This window comes from Dromaius novaehollandiae, chromosome 21 (genome assembly GCF_036370855.1).
Source record: "Dromaius novaehollandiae isolate bDroNov1 chromosome 21, bDroNov1.hap1, whole genome shotgun sequence".
NCBI lineage: Eukaryota > Metazoa > Chordata > Aves > Casuariiformes > Dromaiidae > Dromaius > Dromaius novaehollandiae.
The window spans coordinates 5,266,438-5,284,687 of record NC_088118.1 but is presented as its reverse complement, the minus strand read 5'-3'; the positions used below and the strand labels follow the sequence as shown (position 1 = coordinate 5,284,687).

The window sequence follows — 18,250 nt, the reverse complement described above, 5'->3', positions numbered from 1 at the left end:
CAGACTTTGTTTATGTGAGGCTATGGAAATATAGAGAGTACAGTAAGGCAGCTTACCTCTGAACTATTTAGTGGCTGTATTGGGAAGAGAATATATTTCACATATATTACACTTCTAGCATGAATAAACATTGTTATTGCCATTTTACTGATTGTGAAGGTGAGGTATAGATTGGAGGAATGATGTACCCAGGGGCAGTCAAGAAGTCCCTGCCTTAAAGAATTTCTTCAGCCTCCCCATTCTGTGCCTTAATTGTAAGACCACCCATGCTGCTGCTTGACTTGCTTTGCAGTTACTTCACTTGCTAGAATAACACTTTCAATTTTAAGAATCTTCTGTTAGGGGCTGGAAAGAAGTCGGTTCCCTCTACCCTGACTCCCGTGACCACAGGCGCAGGTTTTGTTTTCACAGTAAGTATTAATAGAAGTTGGCAAGATATGTTTCTTCACACTCTGTAAGCTTGCTAACAAAGCTGCGCTGCTAGATCATCTGGTATGTTTGGTGTTTGCAGGGTTTCAGTCACTGCATTGTGAATGCGTGTGCATTTCTTGCCAAGGAGTTTTACCTTTGACTTGAATCGGAGCAGAATCCAGTTCTTCATATATGTGGGGAGTGCAGAGATGACAGACCTACTTGTTGGCCTTTGCCTGTCTGTTCATTGCACAGATCGTTACAGATCAGACAATACTATGTGCTTCAAGTACTCAACTTTGACCTGTAAAGGGCATTAATTTTCACTGGCTCATTTAGTCCTTGGCATCTCTGCTGTTTGCCAGTAAAACTGTTGATTGCTGCCTGTTGTGGAAGGAGAGGCATCGGAGACTCTTGTACGCTGTGAAGTTGTACATAACTTCATTCACTGAATAGCTGTCAGACAGTACAGCTTCCAGTCACTGCTGCCTCGGGCTAGTTTCATACTGGTGGCCCTGTGTTTATAGGCAGTATACCTCAGTGCCAGCCCCCTGAGCTCTTGAAGCCCTGCCCTAAATAGAATGCCTGTGTGCCACTCTTCTTTCCTGCGCAGGTGCTGTCACACCTGTGCTGCTAGAAATAGTCAAGTGCAATTTTTCCAGGTGTGGAGAAGACATGATAACGTGGTCAGAGACATTCTGTGCCTCTGCCCCGGAAAATGTTGGAAGGCAGTGCCGGTTTGAAGTTTTGATAGAGCTGTGAAGTGCCAGCTGTAGTTTGCTGTGCATGTAAGTGGGTCCCAAAGGAGAAAGTAGGTTCAAAGCCCAAGTGGCTTCCACAACAAAAGCCACAGCAGTCAGTGAACTTCTGAAGTATTTTGGCTGTGGCTTGGCTATGGATCTAGTAGAGGGTGGGGTGGTGGTTGATGATGATGTTGGGTTTTTTATCTGTGCCAAATTATTTGTGAAGAATTAATCAGTTGAAAGACTCTGGTAGGACAGGTGTGTATATACCTTATGTCTGTATCACCGGATGTCCTGTATTGATTGTGTGCATGTATTACACCATTAAATGAGAAGGGAGCCTGAAGCAGAGAGAGGTGAGGTAGCCAGTCTTCATTGGGCTTATTTGTGCCTTACAGAGCAGTACTCTGAAGATGTTGAGTTGCTGCTGAACAAGCTAGTTCTGGTCGTGGGAATGTGTCTGTACTGCCCCCAAGATTTGGGTTGTATCTGCATAATGTTAGGCTTCTTTATACATCTACTAGCTTAGAGTTTGTAGGGGCTATCTGAACCCTTCATCGTGTAAGATGGATGTGTCCACTGTAGCCTAGGTGGCAGCAAGATCAGTCCCAGACCTGGATTTCAGGTTTTGCTTGCTCGAGCGCTGGGTAGCAACTGCTACTGAGGAAGCTGGGGAAAGAACCCGTGAGCCTTACCTCCCAGCCGGCTGCTCAGCTGGCAAACTACAGATGTCCGCTAAGAGGAACGCTCTTGGAAATTTCATATACAAACAATTAAAGTAATAAGCATTCTGAATATAAATTCTATTTAGAGCTGGCTTTTGAATTTTTTTTTCTGCTGAAGGGATGATAGGGAAGGGAAAATAATGAAAATGAAAACAGTCTTTTCACTGAAAATCCTTTGTGAATAATTCTGTGGCTGCTCTTGTAAAGGAATAGAGTGGGTCCAAAAGCCTGAAATACAGAATATTTTCATTTTTAGGTGGAGTTTTTGACACTCTCTTAAATAAAAACGGAACGGCTTGGGGAGGGGGGGGAGTTGGGAAGGGGTTTTGGTTAGAAAATGCAATTCTGAGTCATCTTTTTCCGACTTAGAAGTAACAGTTAGACAAACTAGCAGATGATTCTTACTATATTCATGGAAATTGGTCAAGCAGTTTTTTCCAGATAAGCTGGATGGCTTATAACAAGTACAGCTATTTGAGTGGCTGATAGTTCTTTCTATAAGAAATCAGCTGCTGTGATGTTATCTTCAGGAAGGTCATGCTCGCAAGGCTTTGAGTTAGGATTTCCAAATGACGTAAGGGTCAAGGAGTATGTGGGGGGAGCAGTTACCTTTTCCTTAAGTTCGTTTTCTTGACTGAAAAACCCCAGTGAAGAGGGTCTTTTTTTTTCAATAAGTAAGGGCCCTGATCCTGCCATTCCTACTTCTGATGAGTAAGAATAGCTAGAAAAGGTTTAAAAAAAAAAAGTCAAAATGTTCAGGTCCGTTGCCATGTCTGAAGAGTTTAGTATGATCTTGAAATGTAGAAAAGGAATCCATTATGCTATGGTTTGACAGAAGCTCTGATCATCAGATTGAAATTCATCTGCATGATCCCCTATAGGTGAAACTTTTTTCCTTCAGGTAGGGAGCCCCCACCCAAGCGATCTCCTTGGATTTTCCAGTTGTGCAAGCTGGTGAAAACAAACTAACAGCAGGTAGAAGGACAAAGGCTAACAGCCAGAATGGTTTCACAAGGGAGGATTAGAGCTGTAAGATGAGAATGGCAAAGCTGCAATAAGGGACTAATGTAAGAAAAATGGGAATGAATTTGGACAAAAAAGAAATTCGAAAGCCAACAGAATGAGGAGAGCTTAAATTTAAACCAGCCTATGATACCTAGGCAAATAAACGAACCTGGGCACGAGCTCAAGCACGAGCCCTCCCCTTCATCCAAGAAACAGCATTCAACAGACTTAAAAGGAGGGGCTTTGGTTCTCTGGATGGCTTATGTTTTGAAGCACCTCAAGGACAAGAATGTAGACTAAGGTGAAGCAGGTATTTAATTTGCCTTTTACTGTAAACATGAGAATAGAAGGATGGAAATCGAAGCAATGACTGTTTCAGCAAACAAATTGACAAGGCATGTGACAAACTGTTTTGCTTTTGTGTTACATCCTGATCATTCTGACATGCACATATGCACACTTTTCCTCTCTAGTCTCACTACATAGATGTGGGCAGTACTGTGATTGTATTCACATGTTGCTAGTCTAGTTCTGACAAGCATCAGATGACTATATTTTTGTGAGTAGTCCAACTGTAGTCTGAGGGAGAACTGCCTTCTTGAAAATCTGCAAGATTTTGTTTTAATGAGTATTTGAGGGTAGGACTTGGTATTAAGTCCTCCATTGCAGTCGGTGGAAGTTTTGCCACTGATGTCAGTTACCCAGGATTCGGCGGCTTAAACTTCTGCAGATACTTTTTGCACAGCAGTGGTCTGTGTGAGCATCTGTGTTCCTGTGCCAGACAAAAACTACTTGTAGGCACAAAAGGCCTCCTTGGTTTTGGATCATAAGCCTGAAGAGTGGACATGTCACTCTTACTTCGTGAACTGGCAACCTCTGTAAAAGATGAGTAGGTTTATAGATTTTTATGGCCAGGAGTGACTATTAGAACATCTAATCTGACCTACTGTGTATCACAGGCCTTTATACTTCAGTTAGGTTTGTGAGTCTAATGAGTTGTGACTGGACGAAGCGGGGCTCAGAGGAATAAGTCTACCTCAGTTTTGAACACATTGAGGTGGAGAATCCGTTGCTTCTCCGGTGATTTGTTCTTATGTTTATTTTTAAGACCATCTTTCCTTAATTTAAAGAAGTCTAGTTTTAAGTTTTATCGATTATTTTTATGCGTTTGTCAATTAGATTGAAAAGCTGTTAGTACCATGTAGCTTCACCCTGTGAAGCTATTAACGATATAATCGAGTCACTACTCGGCCTTCTGTTCAAGGAGCTTACCAAATTCAGTTCTTCAGCTCTGACTGCGAGGCATATTCTCAAGTTGAAAAATAACTGTCTTGTGTATAGTCTCTTCAATGCTGTAGCATCTTATTTTGGACACTAGAACTGTGTTCTATGCTCTGTTATTCCTTACTACTTTTATATGTGTAGGGCTTTGTTGCCTGCCCCAGAACTGAGGGATAGAGAAGGACTTCAGCGGATGTCAGGGAAGAAAACTGACTGTGGCTTCCGGCATGACATGTGAAGTCGACTGGCCCTTGTGTTCTACTCCTTGCACACTTCAGTGCCTGATCACTAGATACAATGTGTTTGTCCTGGGTGGGTAGACCACTTTGTGCCACGAATATAGTGTAAGAACTTACTTTTAACCTCCTGCAGCTGTAAAACAAGCTTTCTTCTAACAGTCAGCTAGCAGTCATTCCTCTGTGTGCTAGCCTGTCCATTTTGTTTCAGATAAACCTACTACCTCAAAAAAGCACATGACCTGTGAAGAGACAAATGTAACTGACAGGAGATGCTAAAGGGCTGGTGTTTGACACTGCTGTAATGACACTGCTGATAAGGGGGAAGCTGCAGTTCAGCATAGTCTTCTCAAACATTGCAAATTACCCAACAAGGAGGAGAAGCTGCAGCAGAATTAATCGCTACCTGGAAAACAATTTCATGCTAGACTAAACAGAGGGATTTAAAAAAAATAATAATAAATAAAGCAGCTATCCATGGGCAAGTTCACAACCTGGGCCTTGGTTTAAAAAGGGGGGAAGGGGAGAGAAGGGGGAGGAAATGAGGGGAAGATAATTCATCCCAAAGTGTGACTGAAATCTCTTCTATAAAGAAGGCAAACATTTGGGGGGGGGGGGGGCGTTGAACTAAGTTAAGATGTGTGGGATGGTTGCCTACAGATACAAATTTATTAGAGAAATACTTAACTTGCTGTTGGTTTCCTAGGGACATAGACAACTTGGATGCATTTGAGTCAACTGTGAGAAGGGAGGGATAATGGAAGACTATCAGGAAGATGTGAATGGGAGGACATACTAGTACCTTGCAGATAACGCTGGAATGCCAAAGACCAAATGTATATACAGGCATTAAAAATAAAAATAATTTACCTCCTGGTTCTCTGAAGGGCTGTGCAGACCAATTCAGCTGGTGAAAGTGTGTCTTTTTTTTCAAATACCTATCTGGCATTTGAAGAAGCACATAGATGGAAGAAAAAGCTTTTTAAAATGTGGTGTTTTGTCAATTAAAAGTTCACGGATAGGGTTGGTTCTGGGGCTATTCTCATACCTACTGGATGGAAATAGCTATTTAAAAGATTTAGTAGGTTAATCTGTGCTTTAATCCCACGCATTTGGTCAGTTACTATGGCACACTAGATTAGAAACCAAACTGGTTACCCGCAGAAATGTTTTGTTCTTGAAGGTGAGGCCCCGAGGTTAGGGATTGTTACTCTGTGATGCTGGAGATGCAGGTTAAATTCCTGCTGTGCGGTGTACGTTCTTTGTGATCTTAGGGCACTAGCAGAAAGGTCTACAGAAGCATTTAGTGTTGTATTCCAGAAGTGTAACAACGCTCAGAATGTACTAGGAATGTTGCTTCTATTTGGAAAGGGGTGGGGGGAAAGGGATTAAAAAAACCAAACCCACATGATCAGGATCATATACTAGAAGTGAACTGTTTGAGTGGTTTGGGTGTGTCACTTCACAGAATTCTTTGGACCCCGTTTTCCCCATTAAAAATGCCGCCGATTAGATGCGTGTTCTGTGTTAAAGTTCTTGAGTATGCAAAAGGTATCTTTGAGAAACAATAAAAAAAACCAAACTAGGCACTCTCCAGTGCTGCTTCCTGAATGACAGTGGCTCGGCACAACAGAAGGAACGCTGTTAGAGTCAGCACAACCTTTGTTGAAAGGAATAGAATCTTTAATGATAACTTTAGAGCTGTCTCAAAGGCGAGCAGGGAAGCTTCATAGCTTCAGTTGCTTATAACCAGACCGGATGTACTCCTGGAGACTGTGGTGCACTGCCCACAGAAACACAGTTCAGATTCAGAAGGGCAATGTCAAAAGCCAGCAGCAGAAGCTTTTGCAATGGGGAAGAGGGATGAATTCAAGTGTTTTAAAATAACACTTGAAATTTGCACAACTCTGCCTATCTAAAGGTCTCAAAGTACTTGTTTTCGTAATCAGTAAGGCTATGCAACCCATCCAGAGAAAGTAGAACTAGAGAGTAAGGTAAAGGGAAATAGCTATCCAGGATTTAAGCCTAGCAGCAATAATGATTGTGAACTATTTCAATAACATTATTTTTGGAGGATCCATCAGTACTGTATCTACAGCTAGCATCGTTGTCTTCCTCCCCTTAAAGAGTGATCCTAGCTGATGCAAGGTGCCTTTTCAGCTGCACCTGTACCTGCATCATGTGGGCTGTATGAAGCTTTGGGAGATAAGTAGGTACCCAAGCATCTTTGTCCAGAGTTGCATGAAGAGTCAAAGCCACGGAGTGAAAAGACAGGAGAAGAGGCCGAAGGCAGTGTTTGCTGATGTGGATGTAGTTAGCCTCTGTGAATGTCCTTTTCTCCTAGTCTCTGGTATGTGGCCTGATAGGGTATGAAAGCGGAGAGACTCTTTAATGGGATAGCATTAGTTGCCCATTGTCAAAACCTTTCCACAGTAAGTGCAGTGTAATTTGAGGTAAGCACTTCACTGCTCTTGCAGGAAAGAGCATGTTACTATCCAGCTGAGTAGCTGACATGGAACAGTTGAGTTGCATAGAGCTCCACGTTAAACTAACTGCTTCCCAGCTTGTTAATGTGTCCAGAAGGCCAGACTCTGCTCCTTTTCACTTCTCATCTGCGGAAGAGTATAAATTGTGAAGCCTTATAGAATTGTTGGAATTTATGTATGTAAAGGAACCCTTCTCAGACATACCTGAGTGGTGAATGATGGCAGTACCGTGACTGTTTTTGATAGGTTCTGTGCTGCCTGCAGGGTTATAGTATGTTCTCTGTCTCGGCAGTGGGTCAGTATTTCACACAGTTCGTCCCTGTTGAATATTTTCTTGCCTTTCAGTTAAATTCCTGGCGAGATGTGACTGGATTGAAGTTTCTCCCCCTGGCTCGATGGACCCTTTGGCTTCATCTATCCTGTCCTGTAGGAAGTTGTTCATCACTTTAATGGGATCCTCAGATTCAGATATTAGAAGCTTCTAATTTATTGGTGCTCTAGCATGAGAAGACGGAGTAGTTATGAGTGCCGCTGACAAGTCATGTGAGGTCTCTTAATATAGCACTTGCAGTCTTTGATAACTCATCAGCCTAAAGGTGGTTTAAAAGGCTAGCTTTTTTCCCCCTTCTCCAAATTTCTCTTCAGTCCCACTGTATTCTGTTGCTGGTGCTTTGTTCGACTTTTATCTTTCTAAGCTTTGTCACTTGAGCTGCTAGTTTGTCTGTGGAAGTCTCTGCCTATGGTCAGCTTCCTCATGTAAGACCTTTTGCAAGCTCTCGGCAGGCTTTAAAAAGGGTGTTTCTTTCACTTCTTGAAGATGACCGACTGAGTCGAGATTTCAAGAGCATACAGTAGCTTCTTTAACTTTTCCTATTTCCTGAAAGAAAACAAAAAGAAAAACAAAAGACCCTCCCCTTATCTAATGGAGGCCTGCCATGCTTTTTTGAGGATTTAAGCTTTTTAGCATGTGATGATTATATTGTGGCCTTTGTTTTAGTAGCTAGTGTATGATAAACTATGCCTTTACTAATGAAGAACACAGGCAAAACTATCTTATGGGGATAGGAGCACTTTCAAATAAAACTCTGAAGTTTTTTCAAGTCAGCAGCTAGTGGTGCCTTTTTTACAGTAACAATCTTAGTTTCCAATAAAACACACCATTGGTCTTCCAAAGCAAAGATGGTCTGGTGGTGTCATGAGTCATTGATGTTACAATCATCTCAGCATTGAGTGGCCCTTGCTGCACATACAGAGAGAGAACTTTGGGTTACCCTGATTCCTTCTCTTTGTTCTAGTGCAGCTTGCTTGGTGCTATTGAAGAAAGCTACACTTTTAGAGCAGTGTTTATGGAACTTCAGATGATCTTCTTTCAAACATCCGGGCCCACAGATGTGCACAGAGAAGGAGAAGAAGAAACCACCTCTGTGGTAGCTGGCACACGTCACCCATTGCTGGGTTTCCTTTCAGTGTCTACTCCATTGATTGCTTTGCACCCTGTACAAATGCTGTAACAGTTTTCTTCATGTTGTAGAAAAAGGGAAACTTGCATGCCAAGGTTCTTACCTATATACACGGCTGGTGGTAGCGCTGGCTGTAGCGTAGCACTCTGACCACCATGAAATACTCATGTACACGTGTCTGCAGGCTTGGCTTGCGTGTTTACAGCCTCCTGTTAATCGTTGAGTCTAATACGTCCATCTTTGTTTACATCTCAGCTGTATTTTGCCAAGCACACATTGTACTCTATCCATCTATTAAATCAACACCCAGACCAATTTAATCGCCAACATCTGCAGCCTTCAACTGTATGGATTCCCCTAGTGCTGGAAATGTTGTTATAGGTCTAATTGTTTGTTCAGCAGAAGAATTTATCAAGGGAGGGTTTTGGAGGTGCTTCATTTAAGGTTCTGCAAGTGTTTTCCATATAGACTTGCCCTATTCAGAGGTTTTATTGTGCCACTAGAATTAAAAGAAAAAGTGCAACATGCCCACAACAAGGGGGGGAAAAAAATTTCCTGCCACAGAGTTCAGTAACAGGGTTTTAAGAGGCTTCTACTGTTTGCAAAATAAAAATGTTGTTCTAGTTCAAGTTAGAGGATATCAAATTTATGATTGGGGGGGGTGGGGGTGGGAAATGAATAAAACGAATGTCCATTCACTTTATTACCAGCAGCAGCAAACAAAGCCCCATCATTGTATCAAAACACCGATTCAGTCACTGAAAGAATCCTTCAATCTTGGGAAGAAGGAGGAAGCAGTGTTTGAGCTGAGCACATGGAAGTCTGGAAATGCTCGCATTAAGACTTTTATTACGCTAGTCTCAGAAGCGGGGCGGAGTTCACCCCTACACCTGGGGCTTACACCTGACCCTGACAGTGCTTCAGTGAGTTCTGCACGCTCCTGATCCTAACCTATCCCAGTGAGTTTGTCACCATTGCTCATTTTGTTGTGACTCGATGGTCCTGGGTCAACTTTGGAGTCCTTGTCTGTCAGAAACCTGGTGCTCACTGGCAGGGAGTTCCTGGACGGATTTGTCTAACCTAGATGAGAGCCGACAGAGAATTGGGGCACTTGGAACTTGCTCGGGGAGAAGCCAGACGAGTATCCTAGATCGCAAAGTGCAAACTGAGTGATTTTGCCTGCTTTATAATGAAATTGCAGAGTCCCTGTGTTGCTTTTAGGAAATGTTTTCTCTCTGGCTGGTGGTGTTGCAGGCTGGGATTGACCTGATGAACAACGCAACTGTAGCCAACCCTGTTTATTTGTCTGTATGCTCAAAAATATTTCAGTTAGTCTCTTTGCCAAGTGTGCTGTACATTTGTCCTGCTTTCTCCAGCTAATTTCAGCACTAGGTTGGTTTGGTAGCTAAGCATTGGCCCCAAGTCCTCTGCGTTTGCTTTCAGAAGTCGGCCGTGATTCCCTGGGTTGACAGTGCTGGAGCAATAGGCAATAGCAGTAAGTCAACATCTCTGATTACATTTTCATCTATTTATTTATTTTTCAGCAATGCACAAAATACATTTATTAATTCCTCCCCTTAAGCGCCCCAGGTCTTATTTAAAATTGCAGCAATAGAATCTTCAAAAGACAGCATTAGCGGTGTGAGTTCAAATATCCCTTCTGACAGCAAAGTTGTGTATGACGTTAATCAGGCTCAGGAACTGCAGGAGATACTGGAGCTGCCTTTGCTGGTTGGCACAACAGAAGGTGAAGGGTTATGGCCAAAGGAGATCAAAAGGGACTTTGTCTTTCCAGTCTCCTTTCCAGTAAGGAGGAGATAAAGACATGAGAGGCTCTCAGCAACGTCTCACTAGAGTATGATTTTCATTAACTGCAATGTAACTATGTAATCACTTAAATGCTGCCTGAATCCTCTCAGGGTGCCGATATTTAAGAAGGCGTCAATGGAAATGTACCAGTAACGGTGTGGGCTTTGTGCACTTTTGGAAGCCTCGTCTTCATCATCACGGTATTGTGGGACAGCCCTGTACTACATTTCCTAACTGTCTGCTTACCGGAGAAAATCAAAAGCTGTGGGAGAGCATTCCAAGAGAAGGGTCAGTCTATTCCTTTACAGTTTCTTTGGCACATCTCATGATCCGAGCATTCTCTGGCAACCCTTGTCAAAGCCAGGGACGTGGGATGAGCGTTCTGACCTGGTGCAAGAGTCCCTAAAGTGTTTCAAGTTTGCTTTGTGTGGGGGGCAGGAGGTAGAACTAGCTACTTAATAGGGCACAGAAACGGAGCAGACCAAGCATGTTTTACATTTTTGGGAGAGATGAGTGAAGGTATTTTTATCAGCTTTTTTCACGTAAGCTGGGAACAGCTATGGTTAGGACAGCTATTTCCAGCTGGGCCTTCTCGGATGGGTCCCTTTCCCTACTTTTGCTGACGCTGTACTTTTACATGAATACCGTTAGGGTTTGTTGGCATGGTGACTTTTTGTTGTTCTTGTTAGTCCTGCTGCTTTTTTTCCAAGTTGAGTTGAACTCAGCCATTTTTGATGTTGGGCGCATGCAGTGTGAATTCTTAGCCTTACAGAAATACAGGGATGTTTTGTTGTCGATTTCCACGGAGCTAGGATTCCACCCTTGTTTTCTGCCCCTCTGCCTGTTCCTGCTGCGGCTTCGTGCTGCCCTAATCCACTGGTCCCCTATGTTACGTCTACCGGAGATGATTTTGGAAAGCTGCACTGCGTTTTAATCCGAGTTTATCTGAAAACCTTTCTCTTTTATGTCGTATCATTTAATTTCCCTCTCCTTCAAAGTTTATTGTCTTTGTAAATTCAGCACTTAATTTTGTAAGCTTGGTAGGAATAAAGCTTAGCATGCAAAACAGCATACAAAGTAAAGCTACGGTGTGATTTTACACTGCTGTTTTACTGCTGTTGTATCTCACAGAGGAGGAAGAACTTTCAGTTATCTGGAAGGGGAGGCTGAATGTAGTCTGTGTGTTTGCCTCCTGGCTGAGGTAGTGCTTGCATATATTTAACACGTCACCGAACTCGGTTGTCCCCTTTTGTCCCATGTGGTACAGTTTTGGGGCTGTGCGACGGGAAAATGGCAGCTCTATCGTTGCAGCATCTCTTAGTATATCTGTAGGTTCTATATTGAGAAATATCGTTATCTTGTCATATTCAGCCCTGCCTCCTCCTCTTTTTGAAGGATTAACCGATCCTTAGGATGCATGTGTAGCAGGGCACTATTTCAGCCCATAACTTGGTATGAGTTACGCATATGATTTATGGGTATGATTAGAAGGGACTTGCAGAGCTTCTTTTGATTGCGTTTGCGTGTGTGCGCGCACATATATGCGTGCGTGCAGGAAAGAGGTAGCACTGGCTGCAGCTGTGAAGGTGGAATTTTAATGTATTAACCCACAGAGTTTCTGAGCAGCGCTATCTGCATAATAATAAGGGAGGAAAGAGAGAGGGAGGCAAATCAGAGGAGACTCCACCCTTAGCCATCATTGTCAGTCCTGCCATTTTATGAGCCAGAGTGCTGGCTTTAGGTTGAAATATACTTGCTGTTACATAGAGGAGCTAAGAGCATTTTTGGTTTGAAGTCACAGATCTTTTCCTTTTCTGTTGAAGAGAAATCTCTATAAGCTGTTGGCAGTATTAAATGCTAATTAAAAATAATTTATTTGCAATGAGACTATTCCAGATGTGATCCTCCTCCCCAATTTTGAGTTCTTTGCAGCCCCCACTCCCTGAAAAGACTTGCTTTGGGTGAAATGGAATTTGAAAATATGGGTATTTGCATATTTTTCATTTAGAAAATGGTCATTTTAACAAGTCTGATGGCTGAGCAAAATTGTCTAAATTGAAATGGTAACTAATTTCAGTGTGATTGCTCGTAGCTTTCTGCAGCGTTAGATGGCTTTCCTTTCACTTCTGGTTATGAACGTGTAGCCACGAGAAGGCATTTTTCCTGCTATAAGGTAGGTAGTGCTGGTCCTTACATGCCTAGGAGTTTATTGCTTTTGGCAGTGAACCAAACAGAACAGGTTTTTGTTGTTGAAATCAAGAAAAACAGCGCCTTTTTGTTTTGTGCAGGACCACGTAATATTACGGGGCTGACTGGTTTCTTCAGGACTGACGAAATAGTTCAAGAAATACAGGAACCTTCTCAGACTACAGTCGGGTCGGCTAAAGAGACAGTCGAGCCATCGGCGGTAAGAGGACGTTTACGTCAGTTGTGGAAATTGGACTGTTTTGTATTCCAGAGGAATTGAATATTTGGTAGTCACTGAACAGCTGCAACCAAGAAAGGACATACCTATGTGTTTTCTTTGCTAGAGTCTTCTTCATGTTTCCGTGCGTTGCTTCCAACGTCCCAGACTTAAAATTCAGTCTATGTCTATTTGCTTCCTGACAGAAGAGGCTGAAATAATAGTAAGGCTGTGTTTTCTATGGACAGGAATGGATAGCTGTGGCTTACCATCAGTGTAAACCGTACAGTGCTTTGTGATGCCTCACAGGAAGGATACTGTTGCTGTAGGAAAGTAAACGGTAGAGTCCTGGAGCAAGTCCCAAGTTTTTGTCATCTCTCAGCATTTTGTTTCCGTAGCGTGACTCTTTAAGGGGAGGTATGTCAGGCCAGATTCTTTTTTTTTTTTCGCTCTGCTTTTTTATTTTTTGCTAACATCAGGAGTTACTGTCGGAAAGATAACAGAGGTGGACTGGGCAAAATTGGTGCAGATCCCATGGATGTCAGAACCTGTATTGAGGGGTTCAGAGCTCAGAACTGGAGAGCCTCAGTGACCGGATGATAGTCCATGATCTACTAGCAGCAACATAGAGCAAGTGACTGACCCTCTCAGAACTTCAGCTCAGGTGGTCAGAGGGAGGACCATCTCTGAGCAAAAAGCCGGTATTTAGTCCCTCACGTGAGCATTCAGTCAGAGAGTAAAAGCTTTCTTAACCCTGCCCTAGCACATGGCGCAGGGATGAATTACACCTGTGAGTTATCTGTGTGTCAATCTGAGAATTCCATAGTTCATCAGGGAACAGATGATGAGACAAATCTAACCCTTTTTCTTACCTAGTTCTGCCTTTTATTGTATCTTCCTTCTTTTCTGAACTTCCTGAGGTACAAGGGGCAAGCAGGTCGAAAATGGGAAGAAAATTAGAGGCAAGGCACTTGGCCCGGTGCCTGGCTTTACACTGTGTTGATTAAGTTTTAATTGGCAATTCTTGTCTGTAATATAAGATAATTGCAGAGATTTCCAGGAATTGTTTGTAGAATAGGAAGAAACAGACACATCTGAGCTCTACTGGAGGAGTTTAATTAAAGACTTTATATATAAAGTGCAACAGATGGTGCTTTGCTAGTTAGCAAGACAGGCGTGGGGCCTGTTGGTAGAAATTCAACCACAATGGTTAGTGTTCCTGTTCCCCGCCGGCTAGAAATGTTCTGACATAATCTTTGATTAAGGAGACTTGAACGGTTTAAGGATAATGTGTGCTTTATGATCTGGTCCAAGCTTTGAAAATCCTTTCTTTGGAAGGGAAGCATAGTCCAGCATAGGGAGCGAAATTCTCTATGTGCATGGTGGGACTGCCTTTCCCAAAATGAGCTTTGCTTTCACAGACCTCTGTACTTGTCCTCAGCTCCCTTCTGAAAGTGAGAGGGCAAGTGAATAGCTGTATGTTTTTTTTAATAGAAACTCCCGTGGCATTGGAGGGGAAGGAGGTTCTATTTGTCTTCTGGACAGTGGTACTCTACTGACAGCATTTGGTCCCAGTAATTCTTTGTGGATCAGTGACCAGCCTTGGATTGGTTTTTGCTTCCTAATGAAATTATGTCAGTGTGAAACACTGGCCAAGCCAATCAGTCTCCAATTACATCAGCCTACTCTGTTACATTCCACAATAACTGAGGAGGCCTGAACAGGGCTCCCTTAGGAGACTGCTACTTGGTTCATTTTTATTGTGCAAAATGAACCGTGACTTGAGCTGGTTCATACTGGTTACTTTGAAGATAGAAAAAAATTCTTTGGTGCCAGTAATCATTACATTTCCAAAGCCCTCAGCAGTCTGGAGCCTCCAGGAAGTTCCAGAGAAAGTGGAAGAAAGAGAGGACATTGTCACTTACAAAGGAAAAGAAGGTCTTTTCTTTGCAGCCTTCATTGGAGCAGGTGCTGAATCTTGAATTCTTTGTGTTACTTCTAAACGTAGGAGAACACGTTTAAAAAAAAAAAAGTCTCGTGCGAAACAGTATGTTCATGAAATGGCTTCAGGATATTATCTGCTTCTTTTGCTCTTGCAGTGGAATTGTGACTTCCATTTGCTCCCTAGTGCTGTCTTAGCTTTGATGAAATTTTGCCATGTGCATCATTAAAGAATTGTCTTGCAGTAGGAAAGTTTAGTTAGGAGATAACGGATGTTCCAGGGGAGAATCTTGCTGTAGGAAGAATTCATTTGGGATTTTAACGTTGCAGGAAGAACCTGAGGTCGCACACCAGATATCCTACAAACTGTGAGTAACTCACCCAGATGTTGCAAAAAAAGAGTAAATCTGTGACCTTACAGAGTAATCTTCGTAGGATCATCTGGCTAGGCGTCCAAGCAGATCTGCAAGATGATGACAAACGCACCTTCAAGCTCCCTGCCCAGTGAACGCTTGAAGGTACTCATCATCTCATGTTTAAGTACCTTTGCTCACCTTTTAGCGCCATTAATGCTGCTGGGGAGTTTGCATGGGATTATCTCTTTGGCTGTCTTTCCTTTCTGCTGCATGGTGTTCATTTCACTTCAGGCTGTATTGAAAAGCAATTACCTAGGAGAGATTTGGTTACCTTTGGCTTCAACAAAGGTAATACCAGATGCTGAAGAAAACAGTCGGCGTTTTCTTGTAAGACTTGTTTACTAGCCCCCATGGCTAATGCTTTGAGTTGGCTGAGTTGGCTGAGTTTGTTTGGTAGCCTTAGGATCTTTCTGACAGGTGAGTGGATAACTTTCTTGCTTTATTCTTTTGTCTCCCTCTCTCTCTCTCTCTCTTTTTTTTTTTTTTTTTTTTTGCTGGTGCTGTCGTTGTTACCTTCTGAAAACTTTAAGGCATTAAAGATGACAGCTGTTTAACTCATTGTGGTCATAAGCTGCTGAGTGTAGCTGCAGTTCTTTGGAAAGCACAACTTTTGGGGAGTTCATTCAAGGAGAAGACGGGCAGAGGAGGAAGAGGAGATGCTTTTCACCAGGTGGTCTTAATTTTCTGTGTTTCTGTTTATGAGAAAAAAATCAGTGGCGGTGTTTTCATGCAACAATAATAAGAAGGTGCTTTTTTGAGTGTGGGACATCACATTTGCTCTGGAAATCAAAAAAAAAGTTGAATTTACAATGGATGAGGTATTCTACAAAGTTTTAAATTGAAACTCTCCTCGCTACCCTGCACATTCTTTTCTTCAGTGTTCTTCAGGCATGGGCGCACAGGAGAAACCCTTCGTGAGGAACTTTATGTGAAATTCTTGTGGTTGGTATAGGAAAGCTCACTTTTCAAAACAGAGGACTTTGTTAGGGCAATGGCACGCTAGAATCTAAGTCGGATAGACTTGCAAAACAAAACTCAGAAATCTAAAAGTGCTGATTCCTTCCTTTAAGCTCTGGTTTCAGATATCTTATTACTCATGGAGCTATTTATCACCTTTGTCTTATAGAACTTTCTGTTGATTGACATCAGGAAAGGGGTGGGTAAATTGCCTTTGCTTTGTAGATTGGATAATGGATATAGAGAAAGATGAAGTGTCCTGGTTGAGATTACACAGCAATACTGTCCCCCTTGTTCTGCATATCTTGGCTTTTTGCATCAGACTGTGTTGTTTGCACTCTATTGAAAACTTGTTTTCCAACGTTCTGGCAAACAAAATGTGACCTTTTGGAAAGCTGATAAAGACATGCAAGAGGTTCTTTTCTGCCAGCTCAGAGTGGTTTGGTTTTGTTTGATAAATCATCTGAAATTAGAATGGGTATCTAAAGGCTGCTGGAATTTCCCCCAGAATATTGTGCTCAGAATATTTACCTAGAAACCTTAGTGGAAAAGATTTTAGTACTGGAAGAGAAATGTTTGATTAATTTTAACCACCAAAACTTAAGAGCGAGCGAGAGTACGGATAGGGAAATAACGTTGTTGTTTGGCAAAATCAAGAAGTTAGGTTTTATTTCTAGCTTTAGTACGCTCTGTGTGACTTTGGGAAGTCACCTATTTGTGTAGGTATAACAATAACAATGAGGTGCTTATTTCAGCATGGAACATGAGACTTTCTGATTCAGCTTCCTTTTTAACAAGACACACACTTATTTTTTTTTTGTTTGTTTTTTTCTAGTTATTTCTAACATGGTTGTCACTACACTACCTGGGATGCTGTGATCCATTCATGAAGACTGCTTGTCTATAAGGGCAAAGCATTGTTGTTAATAACAAAAGTAGTTGTATTAGTAGTGTTAGCAGCGTTAACACCAGTGATAAAACGGTACAGACATTACATTAGGGTATTAATAAGTGACCGTTTGGCTTGGAGTCTTGAATGTTTGTTGCCACCTTAGATTTCCTTCCTTTGCTTTCTCATAGGGACCTCTTCCCTCTCACCAGAGTGCAACATAGACTGCCAGACCCACTGTCTCATAGACTGCAGACAGGGACATTACTACACAGCCGGCAACTGCTTGGAATGTCCAACTGGCTTTTAGTAAGTCTCCTTCCTTCCTTCCTTAAATGTTAGGACATTTGGGAAGTCGTGTTTACGTTGAGAAAATTCTGAGAGCCATCCTGTTGTGCAGATCAGGAGGTGGGGCACAAGCTGTAGCGCTAGTCCTTGACAGGTGACTCATCAGCTGGCTAGGAGAGCAGCCATCCTTGGCTTAATAATGCTATCTGGGGCTTTCTGCACTGACTGGCACTCACAACTCCACTTAAAGTCAGTGGGAGTAATTATTCTTCGGCATATTAATACCATAGTCTCAGTAAAACATAGGACAGATTCTGCCTTCCTAGGGAATGTAAGCTTGACAAAACCAGCTTCCCTCCGAGATTGCTTAGGGCAGATTTTGTGCATTCAGCTTAGGAGGGGCAGGAATAGTGTCATCTGCATCTGTAGCAGCAGCAAAGGCTAGGTTGAGTTTCAGCTTACAAGGAGCACGTGAGGTGTCTGGCCCACAATGCAGGGAAACCTCTCCTCGCAAATTTATTCTCTGTCCTGGTTACACATTTGCCAGTACGCCAGCAGGAAAATGTGATGTTAGCTGGGCACAGACTGGTAACCTGAGAATGGGAGAGTCTGAGTACAAAGAGCAGTGAGAGGAGTTACCGGGGATGGCGGTTGCTTTCCAGAGGTGCTGAACCAGGGAACAAAGACAATCATGCAACGCAGGCTGTATTCCGAGCAAGCCCTCACTGAGTCACGTCCAGCTGGGAAGCCATCCCAAACTCTGGTGTTTCATCTGCAACTTGTTATAGAGTGTGTTTGGCCTTCCTTAGGAAGAAACTGTTTGGGCTGCTTTCTCTGACGCACATAGCTCATTTTAAACGAAAGTGGTAATGGTCATCTTGTTGTTTTCAGACACAATCTCAAAGCCAGATCGGGAACACAGGTTTTGTACAGACTGTCTTGAACCCAAAGTTGAGGTTCCCAGGCCCCTTATGGCAAATTCTGTCCTTGTACGGGCAATCCAAGTGTTGGGCCTTGACACTCTGAAAGACTAAAAATGTGTTAGGTCCCACTGAGATTCTGGGGGGACCTGACTGAAGCGACCCTTTCCTGGCCGAAGGAGCGTTTGAGCAGTTAGTGATGGGGTTGTTACCGTATCTGCACAACACACATACTAGCTGTTAGGGAATGGGATCCCAAAGAAATAGAAGAATTCAATT

The 18,250-nt window shown here is 42.6% G+C and overlaps 1 protein-coding gene across 1 annotated transcript in view; it reads left to right on the top strand.

The window, feature by feature from the left end:
* LOC112982670 (zonadhesin-like) overlaps positions 1–18,250 on the top strand; it is a 120,193-nt gene that overhangs the window by 40,188 nt on the left and 61,755 nt on the right. The window contains exons 4-6 of the mRNA XM_026099220.2: positions 12,249–12,329; positions 12,445–12,563; positions 16,955–17,072. The gene's annotated coding sequence lies outside the window, so the exon portion shown is untranslated. The remainder of the gene's footprint in view (positions 1–12,248; positions 12,330–12,444; positions 12,564–16,954; positions 17,073–18,250) is intronic.